General features: G+C 35.2%; 1 protein-coding gene across 3 annotated transcripts in view; it reads right to left on the bottom strand.

Moving 5' to 3' along the window:
* Positions 1-22,210, bottom strand: part of ECSIT (evolutionarily conserved signaling intermediate in Toll pathway, mitochondrial) — a 45,681-nt gene extending 23,471 nt beyond the window's left edge. Inside the window, exon 1 of one of the 3 annotated variants that reach the window (XM_089087030.1) lies at positions 22,183-22,210. The gene's annotated coding sequence lies outside the window, so the exon portion shown is untranslated. Of the gene's footprint in view, positions 1-10,715; positions 10,743-21,596; positions 21,624-22,182 lie in introns of those variants that run through there. The other 2 variants (XM_089087033.1, XM_089087031.1) reach the window with 2 other exon arrangements.

Genomic DNA, 22,210 nt, shown 5'->3' with positions numbered 1-22,210 from the left:
AGCAAGGTATGTTGTGCAGACGTCAGCATATTACATTCAAATAGGCAATGGTCAATTGTTTCATTATTCATATTACAATGCCTGCAAAGAGGGGACAGGGGAATTACACCACTTGAATTAGAAAACTTATACGAGAATGTAAGAAAATTTAGTCCATTTGTTCCAGAACGAATTCTATGATAAATTTTAGAAAGATACTTATTAGGAAAGGGGGAAAGGATAGGATTAATCTTATTAAAATTAATATCTGATAGCCTCCATCGGTAAATATCTCTAATCGGGATTCGTCTCCCACTTGGCTGGTCAATATTTATAGCATTTTTTGCTATTTCATCAACCTGATGATTACCACTTATGCCAGAGTGGCTAGGAATATACTAAAAATAAGTTTTTATGCCACTTGAAGCAAGATTATCTATAATACTGAGACAAAGATAAATGTCAATGTCCAACTTATACTGAGGAGCTGAGGCCAGCAACTCAAGGCTTGTTAAAGAGTCGGAATGTACAATAATATTATTTGAATTTGCAATCAAAGGTTGGTTTTCCTTAAGGTGTTCTAATGCCATGATTATGGCTTTTAACTCAGCAAACATTCTAGATACATTATTATATAATCTCTCGCCCATTGCAATTCTCAGGAGAGGAAGGAAAGCACCACTTGCTACCTTCTCATTCATAATTGACACATCAAAAAATATTTAGAAGTGATTTTTATAGGTAATTGTATTAAGTTCAGCAATTTTTTTCTGGACAAAAGCAATGGGAGTTAAATCTTTATTCCACTTTGAGAAATTTATTATGGGACTTGACCAATTCCATGGAGGGGAATGGGGGAAAGTAGGTGCAATAGACTTTGCTGGTACGAGGAACTTCTTCTGAATGTTGGCATACTCATCTGCAATGCCTCTATACATGGCTGGATTTCTTAACCAATTATATAGGGCGTGTGAGCTATTTGATTCAATTTTTGTAAGATGTTTTGTCAAAAGAAAGTTACGTCTTTCCTTTATTGTTGTTAATCCACTCTCCATAAGCAGAAACTTGGTGCTTGTGGGTTTCCTAAGACCAAATATGAGACGTATTATATCATTTTGTGTTTTTTTCAATTTTTTGCATCTGGGTCTTTGCACATGCACCATATACAATGAGCCCATAGTCAATATGGGGTCTTATTCGTGATTTTTAAAACCGGAGTAAGGTTTTCTCCTTACATCCCCAGGGTGTGGAAAGAAGTCTTTTTAGTATATGTGTTTTTTTTATAGCATTTTTTTATTGTGTTTGAAATGTGGAGGTGGAAATTAAGTTTTTGGTCAAGCATGAGATCTAGGTAATTAATATGATTATCTTCTGGAAAAGTTGTTTTATTTAGTTAGTTTTGCATTAACATGGTTTCTTTTTCGGTGAAATTGGATTATTTTTGACTTGGTAGGTGCAATGGGTAAATCTGAATGTTGAGAGATTTTTTCAAATTGGAAAAGTGACTTTTTCAGATTTGACTGGGCTGTCTCAAAGGTGTTGCCAGATGACCATAGCACCAGATCATCAGCATATTGTAGATTCGTGTGGGGTAGGTTCATGTCCCAGAGATATAGGGCAAAGAGGAGGCAACTGATGACTGCTCCCTGAGGTAGGCCTTTGGTTGTTGTCTTTTGGGTTGAAGAGGCTGAACCAACACAAGCAATTAAATTTTGCAGTTCTATGAAGGATTTGATAAGAAATACTAGCTTGGGGGGTAGTCCAAGGTTTGCAAGTTTGTTTAAAGACATTTGGCGGTTCACATTTTTATATGCCCCTTCAAAATCTAGTAAAGCTGCAACTATGACAATATGTTTTGAGAATGATTCATTTATGGTATTTGTTAGCAAAATGAAAGCATCTTCTGAGGAGTGGTGTTTCCTGAATCAAGTTTGAGTGTGAGGGATCATATTGTTTTTTTTCAACAATCCAGAGGAGTCTGTGATAAATCATTTTCTCCATCACAGGAGTAATCATTATGGGCCTATAGGACTCAGGGTTATCTTTGGGTTTATTTTTCTTTAGGATTGGTAGGTGGGACGAACATTTCCATATATAGGGGAACATAGAAGATGCCCAAGCGTGATTATAACAATTTAGCAGTTCTTGTTTGTATGAAGGGGTGAGATTCTTTATCCATGTAGGGTGTATATTGTCATAGCTGCCGCTAGTTTTGGTCCTAATATGATGTATCGCATTATTCATTTCCTGGATTGAAAATGGACTAGTTATATACTCGGATCCTGGGCGTGGTTGGTAACTTGGGTTCATAGGAATTGGGGACATTTTACTTCGATTATTTGATGTTAGCTTATTAACAAAAAGAGTTGCAAATAGCTTAGCTTTTTCATTATCATTATCATAATGGGTATTATTATGTATAAGCTCATACAGGAGTGGGTTGGGTGAAGTCTTTTTCCCACAGATGTGGCTTATGACTTTATGTATAATTGGCGCATGTGTTTCTCTGGAGAAATTATTTTCAAAATTATTCCAGCAATTATATTTAGCATCTATTATAGTCCTTTTTAGATTAGATTCTGCTTGTAATTTTTTTAAATATATAGTAGGTGATGGTTTTTTTATGAATTCTGTCCTAGCTGCCTTTTTTATTCCCCATTTATTTTGGCACTCATTTGTCCACCCTGCTTTAGGAATGTGTTTAGGGAAGGTTTTTTGGGTGTTGTCCTGGGGATAGCATGATTAGCTGTATTTATTAGTAAAGATGTCAATACTTCAGCATGTGTGTCAACTGTTATAATTGAAATGCATGAATTTTGGGTGAAACTTGTAATTTCATCATTTAGCTTATTTTGGAACATAGACCAATTTGCTTTAGTGTTGATATATTTGGAGGTGTGTAATAGAGTTTCAGCAGGTTCATTTAGGGAGCAAACTATAGCAAAGTGGTCAGTACATGGACTATCAATTTTATTTATATAAATTTTATTCAAAATATTTAATGACACAATTTGTAGGTCAATTGTAGAGAATCTGCCACTTTTGGGGTTGAAATATGTATTCAGGTTTGGAGGGGTAGCAACAGCTAATTCATTATTATTTGAAGTCATATGCTCAATCAATTTACCAGCTTTTTTTGCTTGTTTATTCCCCCACAAAAGGCTATGGGCATTGAAATCTCCACAAATAATGATATTTTTTAACATATTAGAATTATTTATCTAATTCAAGAAAGCGTGGGTATATGTAGTTTGGCCTTTGGAGCTATAAGAGCTTATTATGTGTGTTGTTGTATGATTTAGCAAGAAATAGATACCAATTACATAAACACTATGTACAAAATTTAGAAAATTGATGCTAATTACTATAATAAGATTTTTAACTATTAAAGCTACTCCACCTCCTTTTCCATCTGATGATCTATCCTTTCTCAGGATAGTATATCCCAGATACTTAATTTGTTGATTTTGGGTTAAATGAGTTTCCTGGAGGCAAGCAATATTAATGGAATTATTATTCATAAAAAATATTAGTTAATTTAGCTTATTTTTTGTGAGTGATCATATGTTCCACTGGAGTATTAATATGTGTTTTGTTGTTGATTTATTTTTCATATGACTATGCATCAATGTTTAGTTTTGTAAAAAGTAAAGCAAGATCTTTATTTGCTTGAATGAGCATATCATCAGGGATGTAGATTTTTGCCAATTCTGCAATGATTTTTGTTTTCTGTAGTTGATGTATGTTCATGGCCTGAACTGCATTACAGTTTAGAATGAATAAGCATATATTTGGGGATTGCATGTTTGGTTGTGCATCCTGTTTGTCAGTTAAGGGATTAATTCCTGGTAGTGTTTCTGGTTTGTTTCTTCTTGGGCCAGGCTGACCTCATCTCACCAGACAAGGAGGCTTGTTGACTTGGGGATTCCTTCTGATAGGGATGTGAGCTAGAGAGCTTAGAGTATCGTGTTTTATACGGGGTACTTGATGCATTGGGGGCGTTTGACTTGGGGGTTTTGGTTGGTTTCATTACTGGCTTTATTTGTATTGTTGGGCAGCATTTGCTTCCATTGCTGCAAACGGCTATGGGATGGCCTTCTCTGTTGCTATTGCGAGTGTTAGTGCTATTTTCTTATATTCAGGGCATAGTGATTTATTGGTAGATACATGTGGGTCTTTGAAATTGATACACGTAGGCTGAGTGTTGTTGCAAGTTGTCAACTCTTTAGGATGGAATGCTTTACAATTACTACACTCTAGAAGAATTTCATTGTATTTGTTTGTTGTGTGTCCCAGTTTGAGACACTTCTGACACTGGATAGGCTTTGGTTATTATTCCTTGTGTGGTTTGATTTGCCCAAATAGGAATAACTTTTCTGGGATAGTAATTTTTTCCTTCAGTGTAAATAAGAAAGATCTACTTGTTTTAGGCAATTAGAGTTAGGTTTACCAAGTTGGGTAATATCTTCAACTGGGATTGTGTTTCCAGCCCTATCTGAGAGCCCTTCTTTTAACTCCTGAATATGTATTTCTGGGGGAACATTATAAACTACTATTTTTGTTGGGGATTGTTTTGGGTTCCATTTAGATGCATTAATTGGGGTATTCAGAAGGGATTTTAGATTAATTATTGTGTCTGCTGATTTCTGATCTTGGACAGCTATTAGCAGAGATCCATCACGGTGAATATTAAGAGAGAACATTGATTTTAGCAATTTGAAAATTGCAATTCTTATTGCAGTAATCTTTTTTATTTCAAAAGGGGTAATAGGAGAAATTTTAAGGTAAATTCCCAAGTTTTGGGAGGGAGGATCTTGGGTAGGGAGAGGGGAAATGCTTTTGAGCCTTTTTTCCACGAGCCTTTTATCTTTGTCATTTCTTCTTCTATTTCACAGCAGGCGGGCTTTTCAGTTGATACTATTCAGCCCTTTTCCTTTTGCTTCACTCTGTGGGCTACAGAGCTACTGGCTTGGTTGTCTCTTATTTATTAGATATTCTCCGATATCTTTTAGTAGATCTTTCGACTCAAGGAATTCAAATACAAGATGATAGATATCGATTTCTGTGCTCTGTGTGCAGGAATAGTCGGCTAGGCTCTTGGCTGATAGTGATATTTTGTGGTGTTTGAAGCACTTTAACAGTTTACAATGCAAGGAATGCTGTGCAGACGTCAGCATATTACATTCAAATAGGCAGTGGTCAATGTTCTTCTTCTTCTATTTAACAGCAGGCGGGCTTTTCAGTATAACTATTTAGCCCTTTTCCTTTTGCTTCACTCTGTGGGCTACAGAGCTACTGGCTTGATTGCCTCATATTTATTAGATATATTCAGATATCTTTCAGCAGATCTTTCGACTCTAGGAGTTCAAATATAAGATGATAGATGTCGATCTCTATGCTCTGTGTGCAGGTACAGTTGGCTAAGCTCTTGGCTGATAGTGGGATTTTGTGGTGTTTGAAGTATTTTAACAGTTTACCAAGCATGGTATGTTGTGCAGACGTCAGCATATTACATTGAAATAGGCAATGGTCAATTGTTTCATTATTCATATTACAATACCTGCAAAGAGGGGACAGGGGAATTGAACCACTTGAATTAGAAGGCTTATATGAGAATGCAAGGAAATTTAGTCCATTTGTTCCAGAACGAATTCTATGATAAATTTTAGAAAGATACATATTGGGAAAGGGGAAAAGGATAGGATTAATCTTATTAAAATTAATATCTGATAGCCTCCATCGGTAAATATCTCTAATTGGGATTGGTCTCCCACTTGGCTGGTCAATATGTATAGCATTTTTTGCTATTTCATCAACCTGATGATTACCACTTATGCCAGAGTGGCTAGGAATGTACTGAAAGTAAGTTTTTATGCCACCTGAAGCAAGATTATCAATAATACTGAGACAATGATAAGTGTCAATGTCCAACTTATATTGAGGAGCTGAGGCCAGCAACTCAAGGCTTGATAGAGAGTCGGAATAGATGATAATATTATTTGAATTTTCAATCAAAGGTTGGTTTTGCTTAAGGTGCTCTAATACCATGATTATGGCATTTAACTCAGCAGACATTATAGATAAATTATTAAATAGCCTTTCTCCCATTGCAATTTTCAGGTGAGGAAGGAAAACACTACTTGCGACTTTCTCATTCATTTTTGACCCATCAACAAATATTTGGAAGGGATTTTTATAGGTAATTGTTTTAAGTTCTGCAAATTTTTTCTGGACAAAAGCAATGGGGGTTAAATCTTTGTTCCATTTTGAAAATTCAGTATTTATTATGGGAAATGACCAATTCCATGGAGGGGATTGGGGGAAAATAGGTGCAATAGACTTTGCTGGTACAGGGAGCTTCTTTTGAATATTGGCATACTCATCTGCAATACCTCTATACATGGCTGGATTTCTTAACCAATTATGTAATGTGTGTGAGCTATTCGATTCAATTTTTGTAAGATGTTTTATCAAGAGAAAGCTACGTCTCTCCCCTATTGTTGTTAATCCACTCTCCATAAGCAGAAACTTGGTGCTTGAGGGTTTCCTAAGACCAAATATGAGACGTATTATATCATTTTGTGTTGTTTCAATTTTTCGCATCTGGGTCTTTGCACATGCACCATAGACAATTAGCCCATAGTCAATATGGGGTCTTATATGTGATTTATAAAACTGGAGTAATGTTTTCTCCTTACAACCCCAGGGTGTGGAAAGAAGTCTTTTAGTATATTTGCTTTTCTATAACATTTGTTTATTGTTTTTGAAATGTGGAGGTGGAAATTAAGTTTTTGGTCAAGCATGAGACCTAGGTAATTAATATTATTATCTTCTGGAATAGTTGTTTTATTTAGAGTTAGTTTTGCATTAACATGGTTTCGCTTCCGGTGAAATTGGATTATTTTTGACTTGGTGGGTGCAATGGGTAAATCTGAATGTCGAGAGAATTTTTCAAACTGGAAAAGTGACTTTTGCAGATTTGACTGTGCTATCTGAAAGGTGTTAGCAGATGACCATAGCACCAGATCATCAGCATATTGTAGATTCGTGTGGGGTAGGTTCATGTCCCAGAGATATAGGGCGAAAAGGAGGCAACTGAGGACTGCTCCCTGAGGTAGGCCTTTGGACATTGTCTTTTGGGGTGAAGAGGCTGAACCAACACAAACAATGAAACTTCGCACTTCTATGAAGGATTTAATAAAGGATACTAGCTTAGGAGGTACTCCAAGGTTTGCAAGTTTATTTAAAAGGATTTGGTGGTTCACATTGTCATAAGCTCCTTCAAAATCTAGGAAAGCTGCCACTATGATATTATTTTTTGAGAAAGATTCATTTATTGCATTTGTTAGCAAAATGAAAGCATCTGTTGAGGAGTGGTATTTCCTGAATCCAGTTTGAGTGTGTGGGATCATGTTATTTTTCTCAACAAACCAGAGGAGTCTGTGATAAATCATTTTCTCCATTATTTTCCCCATCACAGGTGTAATCATTATGGGCCTATAAGACTCAGGGTTATCTTTTGGTTTATTTTTCTTTAAGATTGGTAGGAGGGACGAACATTTCCATATATTGGGGAACCTAGAAGATGCCCAAGCGTGATTATAACAATTTAGCAGTTCTTGTTTGTATGAAGGTGTGAGATTCTTTATCCATGTAGGGTGTATATTGTCATAGCTACTGCTAGTTTTGGGCCTAATATGATGTATTGCATTATTCAATTCCTGGATTGAAAATGGATTAGTTTTGTACTCGGATCCTGGGCGTGGTTGGTAACTAGGGTTCATAGGAATTGTGGACAGTTTGCTTTGATTATTTGATGTTAGCTTATTAACAGAAAGAGTTGCAAATAGTTTAGCCTTTTCATTATCATTGTCATAATGAGTATTATTATGTATAAGCTCATACAGGAGTGGGTTGGGAGAAGTCTTTTTCTCACATATGTGGCTTATGACTTTATGTATAATTGGCTCATTTGTTTCTCTGGAGAGATTATTTGCAAAATTATTCCAGTATTTATATTTAGCATCTATTATAGTCCTTTTTAGATTAGATTCTGCTTGTAATTTTTTTAAATATGAAGTAGGTGATGGTTTTTTATGAATTCTGTCCTAGCTGCCTTTTTTATTCTCCATTTATTTAGTCACTCATTTGTCCACCATGCTTTAGGAATATGTTTAGGGAATTTTTTCTTAGATGTTGTCCTGGGGATAGCATGATTAGCTGCATTTAGTAAAGATGTCAACGCTTCAGCATGTGTGTCAACTGTTGTGTTAGAAATGCATGAACTTTGGGTGAAACTTGTATTTTCATCATTTAGCTTATTTTGGAAAATAGACCAATTTGCTTTAGTGTTGATATATTTGGATGCATGAGATAAAGTTTCAGCAGGTTCATTCAGGGAGCAAACTATAGCAAAGTGGTCTGTACATAGACTATCAATTTTATTTATGTAAATTTTGTTCAAAAAATTTAAAGACACAATTTGTAGGTCAATTGTGGAGAAATTGCCACTTTTGGGGTTGAAATAAGTATTCAGGTTTGGAGGGGTAGCAACAACTAATTCATTATTATTTGAAGTCATATGCTCAATAAATTTACAGCTTTATTTGCTGGTTTATTCCCCCACAAAAGGCTGTGGGCATTGAAATCACCACAAATAATGATATTTTTTAACATATTAGAATTATTTATATAATTAAAGAAATCCTTGGCATCTGTAGTTTGGCCATTAGGGTTATAAAAGCTTATTATGTAGGTTTTAAATTATTCAGTCAAACACTTATACCAATTTCCTCAACATCATTTTCCAAATCTGGAAAATTGATGCCAAAAAATTTTATATTATTATTAACTAATAAAGCTACACCTCCTCCTTTTCTCTCTGAAGATCTATCCTTTCTCAGAATAGTATATCCCGGAGACTTAATTTGTTGATTTTTGGTTAAATGAGTTTCCTGGAGGCAAGCACTATTAATTGAATTATTATTCATAAATGATATTAGTTCATTTAGCTTATTTTCTGTGAGTGATCTTACATTCCATTGGAGTATTGATAAACGTTGTGTTATTGATTTATTCTTCATATGACTGTGTATCAATGTTCAGCTTTGTTAACAGTAAATCAAGATCTTTTTTTGCTTGAATGAGCATATCATCTGGGATGTAGATTTTTGCCAATTCTGCAATAATTTTTGTTTTCTGTAGTGGATGTATGTTCATGGCCTGAACTGCATTACAGTTTAGAATGAATAAGCATATATTTGGGGATTGCATTTTTGGTAGTACATCCTGTTTGTTGGTTAAGGGATTGATTCCTGGTAGTGTTTCTGGTTTGTTTCTTCTTGGGAGGGAGGGCCAGGCTGGCCTCATCTCACCGGACAAGGAGGCTTGTTGGCTTGGTGATTCCTTCTTATAGGGATTTGAGCAAGGGGGCTTAGAAGATGGTGTTTTATATGGGGTGCTTGATGCATTGGGAGCATTTGACTTGGAGGTTTTGGTTGGTTTCATTACAGGCTTTATTTGGTATCGTTGGGCAGCATTTGCTTCCATTGCTGCAAAGGGATATGGGATGGCCTTTTCTGTTGATATCTGGCGTGTTAGAGCTCTTTTCTTGTATGCAGGGCATAATGATTTATTTGTAGATTCATGTGGACCTTTGCAATTGATGCATGTAGGCTGAGTGTTGTTGCAAGTTGTCAGCTCTTTAGGATGGAAAGATTTACAATTACTACACTCTTGGAGAATTTCATTGCATTTGTTTGTTGTGTGTCCCAGTTTGAAACACTTCTGACACTGAATAGGCTTAGGTTTGTATTCCTTGTGTGGTTTGATTTGCCCAAATAGGAATAATTTTTCTGGGATATCAATTTTATCCTTCAGTGTGAATAAGAAGGATCTACTAGTTTTTAGGCCATTAGAGTTGGGTTTTCCAAGTTGGGTAACATCTTCAACTGGGATTGTGTTTCCAGCCCTATCTGAAAGGCCTTCTTTTAACTCCTGAGTAGATATCTCTGGGGGAACATTATAAACTACTATTTTTGTTGGTGATTGTTTTGGGTTCCAATTAGATGCAATAATTGGGTTATTCAGAAGGGATTTAAGGTTAATTATTGTATCTGCTGATTTCTGATCTTCTACAGCTATTAGCAGAGATCCATCAAGGTTAATGTTAAGAGAGAACATTGATTTTAGCAGTTTAAAAATTGCAACTCTTATTGCAGTGATCATTTTTATTTCAAAGGGGGTAGTGGGAGTAATTTTAAGGTAGATTCCTAAGTTTTTGGAGGGAGGATCTTGGGCAGGGAGAGGGAAATGCTTTTAATTGGGGAGATTTTTTCCTTTTTTAGAACTTCTAGAGAGGACCTCTTGAAACCCATTATCATCTATGGTTACATTAGCCCCTACACTTATCATTGTCCTATTCTCCGAATTGGAGCTATCATTATAACTTTGAGATAGGGTGCTTGACCAGCCAGGATGGGTATCTTTCACTATGACACTTTCACTGGAATTTGATTTGGGATCTGGGGGGACTTTTCTTTTGGAGAACTTCTAATCATTGCCTATTAGAAAAAGCTTTAAACACAGAAATAAAACTAAAACAAAAAGGGAAAATAGAAGATATCAAACCGTCTGCACTATACTATGGGGGAGGATAAACACCACAGTATAGCCCTGAGGATGTCTTGAGCAGAATTGGTTTGGTACAACTGCTGATTAGAATAGATAATAATCACAAGAAAATATATTTCGATTTTCTTAAAAGGTTGCTGCTGCTGAGTCAAATCCACTAAAACCCTTCTTCTTCTTCTTCTTCATAAATTCAGAGGTTCTTGAATACAAGAGGCAGGTGAATCCCTTGTTTAAGCTTTTTATTTTGAGCAGGACTACTCTTAATTATTTAAGGAAAACATCAATATGTAGCAATGCCTGCCTGCCAGGATTTGCCTATAGGCCCAGGCCTAGGGGCGCACAATGCCAGGGGCACAATAAATTATCACTTAGTGATTCCTTTTTTAACAAAAACTGCCCTATATGATTTATCATCAAAGTACCAGGTGCACTCCACTGCTGCTCTGCATATTCACAGAAAAGTGGTTTTAAAACCACACAGGAATTACATGGCCATTTATAAACTATCAGATGTCTCCCAAGACTGGCAGCTGAGAGTTTGGTATCACCTCTCTCTTTCATTACTTTTGTATCATCAGTTGTGTTCTGTTCAGTCCTGCCACTATCCCCAAATTTTCCTGAATTCACCTGAAAATCTCACAAAAATGGAGCGCCAAATAAACACTTGGGCCTAGAAGCATCAAAGCTTTAAATCTAGCCCTGAAAACCAGGATTAAAAATCAGGAAATATTCATTGGAAGAAATTCATACAATGCAACTGGTGAATGCTGATAATTATTTAGATACTTCATCAAAATGAGGATTTTTGTTAGGCAAATGGAGAATTCTTTTCAGGTTGCACTTATTAATCAGCAAACAACTGATCATGCTCCAGATTCTTTCCTTTATTCTTCACATATTTATGATGTCTATAGATGCTGTGGGGGATCCATCAACCTCTTTTTGCCATATAATTGTCAGGATTGTTTGCAATATCAAACATGTTAATTTTTGAAAACTTATAAAGCAAATAAATACAAAACATGTTTCTCAAAGAACAGATCATTTTCAATAAATTGCAATGACACTCTGAATTTCTGGTAATTTATGGTGATTTTAAGATTGACTTGATCATTCAGTTTAATTTCTGCTTGTTTTTGGTTTCATTGATTCGTTCAGAGTAATTTCTATTTGCTTAAGTTCAGTTTATTCTTTGATTTCATTTCTGTTTGCTTTGGTTTTAAGATGGTTCTTTGCTTTTTGTCCAAAAGTTTCACTTTTGAACAACATTTTTTTTTATTCGTTTTTTTTAAACTTCATTTTTTAGAATTAATTCAGTTTGATTTTTACCTTGAGATGGTCTTACCATTGGCTAACTGAAGGAATATTCGCAAAGTTCTTTAAATTTTTGTCTTGGAACCACAACATTATATTGCAGTTAAAATTTTGGGTAAAATTTGAATAGTTGGTCAAAATATTCAATCAGCCATCAATTTGCAGAATAATTTTATAGTGAGAGTAGTACTGCAAGATTATGGGTGGGTGGATGGGGGAATTTTTATTCAGATGGATTGAAGATCTGTGCGATTCGCTGTCTTTGATAGGCCTGAACCCATTGTGTAGAAGTATTGAATATTCACAGATCTTAATCTTAATCACTGAGATAATCTTGCCATAATCTAATTTATTGGTTACTTCTTTAAATAAATGCATATCAAAGTTCTATCCTATTGTCTGAAAAAAAAAAAAAAAAAAAAAAAGCAAGACGTCAATACAACCAGATTTGGATCCTTAACTTTGAGTCTTAATGATTCCTCTAAAATTGTTAACATACCCTGAAATTCGCAAGCAGAACATTGAAAAGAAAATCGATTTTATTGTGCAAAAAATCTTGACTCTGGCTTAAAGCTCTTGTTCATTAGCCTCATCAACCTTCATTGCTTGGGTCTGAGTTATGGACCACGTCTTTGATGACAAGTATAGCATAGCATTAGGTACCAAAGCCAAATTTCTCCACGCTTGAAAAACACAGCTGATCTAGGGCTTGTGAAGTATTATTCTTAAAACATGGCCAAAGATGACATTCACCTTTTCTGACCTTGCTGATATCTCTGCATCTAGACCTCCATTTGAGCAGACAGTTGAACCAAGTTAAGTGAACTGCCTGATTAACTAGACATTTTGGCCACAAACTGGTGATTGTAAATAATAACTGCAACTAAATTTGTCTTGGGGGAAAACAATTTTGACCCATTTTGAGGTGTCAAGGATCAATACAAGCTTAAAGAAATATAAATAAAAACACTGAGTAAAAAAAAAGTGAGTCAAAACCACAAATGACAGCCACACATCTAGCACTTGGTACTCTGGTGTCCTTCCAAACATATACAGTTGGGTCAAAGACAAGGCACTTGGAAATTTTTTGGGGCAGATAAAGTAGATGTTCATGCTAATGCAGTGAGCAAGACACAAGCTGCTTGGATAGAATTGATAATTTGAAGAACCATAGAATTTCCAAGTTCTGTAACTGTCAAACCATATGACATGTTAAATTTTTCTGAGATGTTTCATCTGGATGGCATCTACCTTCATTGCTTGGGTCTGAGTTATGAACCACGTCTTTGATGACGAGTATAGCATAGCATTAGGTACCAAAGCCAAATTTCTCCACGCTTGAAAAACACAGCTGATCTAGGGCTTGTGAAGTATTATTCTTAGAACATGGCCAAAGATGACATTCACCTTTTCTGACCTTGCTGATATCTCTGCATCTAGACCTCCATTTGAGCAGACAGTTGAACCAAGTTAAGTGAACTGCCTGATTAACTAGACATTTTGGCCACAAACTGGTGATTGTAAATAATAACTGCAACTAAATTTGTCTTGGGGGAAAACAATTTTGACCCATTTTGAGGTGTCAAGGATCAATACAAGCTTAAAGAAATATAAATAAAAAAAACTTCTCAGGTTCTTTTAATCAGTGTGTATTCCCATTTTGCAAGCAAACTGTAGAATAGTCAAATTTGAGTCTAGTCTGGGCATCACAAATTCATTAAGTTGTTTTGAATCACCAATGTGACTATTACCTCTCTTCATCTCATGTGCCTTAAGGCTGATTGCAGAAAACAAAAACTTTTGGCCTAGCTTCAGATATCAAATACAGCCCTTCAATAAAACTAAACTTGAAAATCTTTGTGATCATTGAGGTGTACTTGGACCAGTCTACAAGCTCTGTAAGTTTTATAATTATCTGAGATGAAATATGTTACAGCTAATTTCCAGGCATCAGGAATTGATACAGCCAACCTCAATTTCAGATCTGTGTAACAATTATCTTGGCTTTATTAAAATGAAATTCAAGTTCAAGCACTTATTTTTTGTTTTTTGTTTGTTTTCTTGAGTAGTTAAGACTTGGAACTGGCAGTCAGAAGTAAGTTCAATTTTAAATTGTTAGTAAAGTTAAATTATTCCAGCTTGAACTTCTGTTTTTTTTTTTTTGCATCAATCAAGAATTGTAAATTTTTTACTTATGTGAGCAAGCTAGTACAAAACCAATTTCAATAACAAGTCATATTTAAGAATACATGGAATGAACTATAGGGGCGTTTTTTCACTCATCAATGTGCTAAGATCTTACATCTTTTGTCAGAAAACGCTTAAAAGTGAAACCTTTTAACAAAGATCTTACATCTTTGGTCGTTTTTGTGCAACCCTTTTTCAGAGGGGGCAGCATATAAACAGGCTGAAATTATTTAATTCCACTTGGCCAATTGACTTACAATTCTAATTTAAATCTATTGAGAAAAAAAGCACATGTTCACCCTTTTTAGGCCCAACTTTCAGTCATACAAATTTTTCCTTTTTCTGTAAACTGGGGTCCCACTGCCCCAAGGAATCTTAGATTACAGTTTCAAAGTCAATAAAAAACTGTTTTAGTACATTTTAAGTTTCCTATGTCCCGGATCTGATTGTTTTTGCATTTTAGGGTCCCTTTTGCCCAGGTCATAATAGGTGTTGATTTTAAGGCATTTGAAAAAAATTTGTTAGCCCTTTCCAGGGAAACAAAAATTTCTGTTTTTCCTTGTGCACTGTTGGACCAAATCGACTACTTCATGATACAAGTTTGATCTTGATCTGAAAACAATCTAGCCTTATTTGAGGGGCCCATTCCCCCAAACTATTTTTTGTATATTAGGATCCTCTTTGCAAGCAATATTATGGTTGCAAGTTTCAAAGTAATCAGAGTCAACAAGGTTTTTGGTCAGTTTCCAGGCCACATGGCACCCAGTCCCTCCAAAAAATGTGTGATCATTTTAGATGAGGCAATTATCTTTGAGAGGGTTAAGCCGATCAGGATAAAAATGTTGGCCTTTGTCTGGGCTACAATTTTGATAAGGAATATACCACCAAATTACTTTTTTAATGTTAGGGTCAACTTGGCCAGGGACTTACAGTTATGAGTTTAAACTTGCTTAGAAAAAAACTCATTTGTCCTTTTTTAAACCAATTTTCAAGCAAACAAGTATCCCTCCAAGGACTTCCAGACACAGTTTCAAGCTAATCAAAAATAATATTTCTCTTGTCTGAGTTTCTGTAGCAGCAACACAGTACCAGAAGAAGAGGATACCTTTGAAATCCCTTAAAAAGTAGCTACTAAACTAACATCTTGAATCTCAATGCCTTACTTCAATCTGAATGGGAGGATGTCTGGAAAGTCACAGGGATGAGGGATAACTGGTGACTCTTCTTGGAGGCACAGGATGATCTAAGGTCTAAGGTAATACACAGCAAACCACTTTACATTGCCCCTACACTTTTTTTGTGTAAATACACAGTCCAAAGTATTTATATAGGTCTAAGCTACTCAATAAATTTTTCTGCTGCATGCTGGCATTAATACATTGGAAGGGGGGGGGGGGCACAAAGTAAAGTGATTTGCTTTTGGGAATAGGCTAATATAAGTGAGTATTTCAGAATTTTAAAAGTAGTTTTAGAATCTTACAGTTGTTTTCTTCTGGAGATGCAAACCACTACAACAGTGCCCTGGTTAGAGACAAGAGTACCCTATGATTGCTGCATTCCCAGGGCACCACCAACCCTAGCAAAAGCTCTGGTGCCATGCATTCTAAAATGTGATTTTCCTTGTTGTTCAACATGGGAGCTGTAAGTTTCCAATTTAGGCTTTTTAAAAATGATCCCTCTAATAGTGCACATCTTGCTTTTGTGTAACAGCATTTTTGAGAAAAAATTCCAGGCTTTTCTTTTTAATAACTGCAAATTTGTCTGCATAATTATATTTTACTATTAAGACTAGGCCTACTACTACTACTAACAACTCACCTCAGCACCAAGCTGCCTAAAGCAAACATAACTATACATGCTCTTCCTCGATCCCAATCTATTCAAACCCTCCCTCTTTACACCCTTCCAGAGAGTTCTGATTTCCTTTAAATCTCTCCTTGCAACATACTCACACCCTAGCTGAAGACAACCTACTTTCCAGTTAGCCCTAGATGGCTGGCAAAAAGGACAATCTTTGGCAATCTGTCATCCTTTATCTGCAGAATGTGTCCTAGCCATCTTGACCTTTCTCTTATTAAATTGTATTGTACCATACTTTTTGTACAGGCTACTGTCTGAAATATTGTCAGTCAGTTGGGTACCCAAAACAATCCATTGGCAATTTCTCCCAAAAACATCATGCAAATCTTCCTCCATTTTTGTTGCACCCATGCTTCAGAACCATATTTAACCACTGTCATCACTGTAGCTTCTACTTTTCTAATCTTGGTGTACAGACTTATCTTCCTATTCTTCCAAAAAAATTTCAACGGTAAAAAAAAATGTCCTGGGACTTGGCTATTCTACTTTTGACATCTTCACTGGACCTTCCGTCTTTACTAATGATACTACCAAGGTAAGTCAAGCTGTCCACAGGATCACTCTCTTTGTTACCTAATGGTACCATATATATTCACTTATTCTTAGCCTTAGCAACTTAGTCTCAACATTAATTTTCAAACCTATTCTAGCCCCCTGAACTTGCAAAACCTCAAAAAATTCAATCATTTTGCTTGCAAATTTATTAAGATACTTAAAACAACAGCACAACATATTCAGTAGCTTATTTCTAACCTCATAATCACTATATTTAAGAAACTCATTTATCATTATATCTACACCTTGGGCCTGATTGTTTTTAATTTTTTTAATACTGTCACTAATTCTTCCTTACAGATTGAATCTTCCTTCACATCCAAGGTGTCACACACTTTTTTTTCCTCTATATCTTTTCCCAAACTCTCTCATGATTTTGCACATTCTCAAAATGTTTTGCCCATATCTCTTTAATTCTTTCCTTATCACCAATTGTGCCCCTACTCCTATCATAGGACAAGTCCAGATAGACCACTGTCTTTATTATTTATTAACATGCCAATACAATATTTTACTATTATGCCATCTAACTGCATATTTTAGATCCTTGGCAATTTTATCCATGGCCTCTACTTCATACCTCCTAGTTCATATTTTAATGTTTTCTCTACTTTCTTTACATTCCTCTTATTTCTATATGATCTATCACTGAGATAATTCTTGTACCAGCCCCTCCTCCTCTATATTAAACATAAAGCATTTTCACTAATATTCCTAGCAATATTCTTAAGTTTCTTTCCTTAGACACTATCTGCAACTTCACAAATAATAATAAAAGGATTTTTTTTTTCACTAGCAATTTTTTCTTAGAAATATATTTCCAGACTTTTGTTTACTATGGAATGTTTTAGGCTTTTAAATCCCTTTGACTGCTCAAAATGTAATTACCTCTAGAAGTCATTATGAAAAAACATAAAAAAGGCATCAAGTGATGTAGGGTAAAAGACCTCTTTTTGTGTAGGACCAATTTTCTTTGGCATTCCAGTAAAATAGCAATGGTTTTTTGGACCACCCCTATTCTACTATAGCATGACACAATGTGAGGGCAATAACAAGAACTCTGCCTTCTTGGACAAATTTTCACCAATAATTTGTCAGCATCAATCAGTGGTGGATCCAGGGGAAGGGTCCCCCCCTAATGTTGTCTAAAGTAGTGTAATTTACTTAATTAATGCAAGTTTATGTTAATTAAACTTGCTCCGAATGCTAGTTTATCAGATCAACCTATTTTGCACCCCCTCCCCTGAAAAAAGTTTTGGATCCACCCCTGGCATCAATTAAAAATGTGGTCTCTGTTTTGACAAGCAATTTAAAAGAAAAAATATATATAATATTTGTGATTTAAAGAATAAATATCAAGCAATAAAAGTTACATTTTTAGAATCAGAAGAAAGCCTGCCTTCTATTAATATGTGAATAAAACTGAAACAATAAAAGGATATATACATCAAAATAGAATAATTGGTATTTCCAAAAAGGGGTCCTTGCAGGTAAGTCAATAAACTAATAATTTCAAGTGCTTGATCTTAAAATTTCAAGTGCTTGATCTTAAACAATTTTGATAATGACCATATTGATGCATAGCTTTGATTTTTAGCTTTTCTCTGATATGTACAATTTTTCCCAATTCCTCTTTGGTAACAAGATGTAGCCTAAGGGTTTTAGTTTTACAAAGGCTAATTTTGCTCGATTGGATGCTGTTTTTTTACAGACATCAACAACATAGCTAATATGGGAGTAAAGTTCATTTGTGATGCAAATGGACTTTATATTTAGATTGAGGATACAATTCTAGGTATACATTTGCACATTAGGGGGGTGGGGGTAGGCCTATATATTCTGTAAATATATAGATTCTAAGAAATTCATGAATTTCTTAGAAAAACTGGAAAAACAAGGAAAGAAGTGAAGATAAAGGCTCTCTCCTGCAAAATAGGTTAATTAGGATCATTCTGCATATTATAGAGTAAGAATTGTTTTCTTAATTTGTTTCCTTATGCCCAGCTGGACTCCTAGGCTTAAAATACTGGTTGGCTGGTTAGCTAATTTAAAGATTTGTATATATATACAATGTCAAATTAGCCATCTGGTGGTATCCCGTTTATTACCCTATTCATTTTCATCCTGTTTAAATTACGTTGAAAACTGTAAATTTTCCTAAACTATAACCCTGACCCCTCCCCCTACCTTAACAGTCAAATATTGCCTGTACCCTGACATTTGTAGTCTATTTGCAGCAAAATTTGTACACACTGAATCTGGTACTGAATTGCTTTTCTGCCATTCAGTCAATTTGAAGACAACAATCATAAATTCACAGATTCATTGTGTATATAAAATTTGGGGTATACATTTACCATTAGAGGGAGAGGAGTAAAGTAAAGTTCCTCTTTTGTCTGCCCTCTCTGGTAATTCCCTCTGTCAAAGAATTTCACAACCAACTTGTTTCAGGGAAGGTCAACTTGATCTGGTTACACTCAGTAACCCTGACCTTCTTATTAAGAATGTTATAACTACACCTATTGGTAACAGTGACCATATTGTCATTATTTCAGATTTATGTCTACCTACCATTCAGCCTTCCTCTAAGCAACAAAAGTATGTTAACTACAAAATAGTCTCTGAAAAACTTGCCAAAGTCAACTGGGAAAAGCTTATTACTGATGATATCAAGGAGAGTTGGTCAAGTGTAAAAATGTAAATTCTAAATGTTGAAAAGTCATGCACCAGAATTTTTCAGGTAAAACAGGTAAAAAATTTACATTTTTAACTACTAAAATTAGTAAGCTAATCAATAGAAAACACAGGGCATGGAACCGTTATAGAAAAAATAAGACCACAGAAAATTATCTAGTCTTCAAATCCTTTCGTAATCAAACGACAAACCAAATAAAGGTGTTGAAGAGAACTTTTGAGGAAAAACTGGCAGAGGAAGTTAAGGTTAACCCTAAATCTTTCTGGCATTATGCCACTCAAAAATGTAGCAGCAGATGCACAATCCAAGATATCCTACATGATAGTAAATCAGTTGCTGACCCTGAACTGAAAGTTGAAATTTTGAATCAATATTTCTCTTGTTTTTTTTGTCCAACCCCAGTATTGTATATCCTGCACCTCCCTTATATGATATATCACATAATATGGAATCAATTCTGATTACAGATACTTTGGTTCTAAAGAAACTGACATCCCTCAAACTGAATAAATCTGCTGGTCCAGACAGCATTCGCCCACATATCCAACACAAATGTCATACAGTTTTGTGTCAACCTCTTTCCCTGCTGTTGAAGTCATCATTAAATCTTTCCAGACTACCTCTGGATTAGAAAACTGCACATGTTATTCTTATATTTAAAAAGGTAGAAAGGAACTTACTGAAAATTATTGACCCATCAGCATGACATCAGTAGTTGTTAAGGTTCTTGAAAGAATAAATAATTCTGCAGTTGTTAAACACCTTGAAGCAAATAATATTTTACACAGTTCACAACATTGCTTTCATTCTGGAAGATCTGTTGACACCAATCTCCTTGAATCATATAATCACATCACCAAGTTGCTTGATATTGGGTTCCTGCTGACATGATTCTGCTTGACTTTTCTAAAGCTTTTGACAAAGTGTGTCACAATTGACTTGCAATTAAATTGCACACAATTAAGCTCAAAGAGAAATCCCTTCTCTGGATCCTTGATTTTCTTTACTTGCAAAACCAATGTGTTCAGTTGTTTGATGACTCTGGAGATCGTATTCTTTCTTCCTCAACGTGTGTTCTGAGTGGAGTTCCTCAGGGAAGTGTCTTGGGTCCTACATTATTTAATATTTTTATCAATGATGCTCCTTCCATTATCAGTAGTAATTCAACTCTTTATACAGATGACCTGAAGCTTCTTGGACCAGCTTTGTCCTGTGAAGATCATGCCCTGCTAAAAAATAACCTTTAACTGCTGGGTTAATGGGCTCAGGCCTGGCTTCTTGAATTCAATGTTGCCAAGTGCCATATCATTCACTTTGGCAAACTGAATCCTTGCTGCTCTTATTTTTTCTTAGGCCACCCACTCTCCTCTGTTAATAATGAGCAAGATCTTGGTGTCACTATTGACAATAAACTAAAATTCAGCACACATGCTAAGAGGTCTGCTGCTGGGGCTAGTTCAACCTTGGGTTTGATCAAGTGTACTATCTCCACTTGTTCTTCTAAAGTCATCAGTGTTCTTTATAAGGGACTTGTGCATCCTAAGTGTGAAGTTGGAATGTCACTTGCCTCTCCATATTTTAAAAAGATATAAAAGTTCTTGAAAATATTCAGAGATGTGCCACTAAAGTGATATCTAGCATGCAACGCCAATAAAGAAATATATTTCGGAAAAAAAATTTCCTATCCTGTAAGACTATCAAAGTTGAATCTCCCTACACTTGTATACAAGAGAAATAGAGGGGATGCCATTTTACCCTTTAAGTTGTTGAGGGCTAACATTCTCCCAGCATTATTCCCAACTGTTAGCACCAATTCTAGAACTAGAGGTCATCAACTGAAACTTGTCAAGCAGTCTTCAACATCTAGAGTCTGTACTCAATTCTTCTCAACATGTATTATGTCAACAATTGGAACAAACTATCTAATGAAACTGTTACTGCTGAATCTGTTAATGTTTTTAAACATAGGCTAGATGCAGAGTGGTCCTCTAAAGAGTGTAAATTCAATTGGGATGCTATCACAGGTGGAGCAGCACCTGGTCACCAATGATTCTTGCATACAATTAGTCATCATTCTGGAGCTCTACAAGGAGAAATCCTTAGGTTGCTCCTGGCTGCAATTTAAGGGATTAGGCCTAGGCCTATGCCTTAAGGAATGATATAATATCACTAACCAAGTAATTCTATTTAAAAATCTTTAAAAGGAATTTCTAGATTTCTATAGTGTTTTCTTTTGGAGAGTAATAAAATATGTTAAATTCTACTTTAGCTACTTTTGGCTATCTTGGAAAGGAGTTTGGTTAGGAAAATGAAACTTTCAGGGATAGATCTACAGGCTAAAGTATGTCCCGCGAAGGTATTTTGAAGCACCTACCTCCACTCCTTCTCCCTCTAGAGGGTCCTGACCTTTGATGACCTTTAAAAATCTGTGTGTTATAAAAGTGAAACATTGTAAAATAGATCTTATGCTTAAAATGAAGCTAAACAAAATTGTTTTCAGCCTTACAACTTTGTTCAATCCTGATTTATAGAGTTTTAAAGATATGTAAAGACCTTTCTTAAATTTTGAAAATTAACATTGATATGGCTTAAAATACTACTCAAATAACAGGAATTGCATTTTCAGAACTAAAGCCAGAGAAAAAGAATCTTATAACTGAAAATTAAGGTTAAATGTTGTTTTGTCAAAATTTCAATAGGTATAGACTTGTCATGTAGGCAAATTTCAGGATCCTCTAGTGGGAGAAGGAAAAGAGATAAGTATTTCAAAATACTTCCCAGAATATATTTTAGCCTGTAGACCCATCCCTGAAAGTTTCATTTTCCTAACCTCACCCCTTTCCAAGATAGGTAAAAGTAGCTAAAGTAGAATTTTACCTAAATATATATTATATATATATATATATTCTGGTAATCGAATAGTATTAGTTGTTCAAGTTTTCAATACAGAAATACATTACAGACGAAAATCCATGTTTATAATTTGTG

The sequence above is a fragment of the Artemia sp. Qi Xiang Cuo genome, chromosome 3 (assembly GCF_049724085.1).
Source record: "Artemia sp. Qi Xiang Cuo chromosome 3, ASM4972408v1, whole genome shotgun sequence".
Classification (NCBI taxonomy): Eukaryota; Metazoa; Arthropoda; class Branchiopoda; order Anostraca; family Artemiidae; genus Artemia; species Artemia sp. Qi Xiang Cuo.
This window is presented reverse-complemented; position numbering and strand designations above follow the sequence as displayed.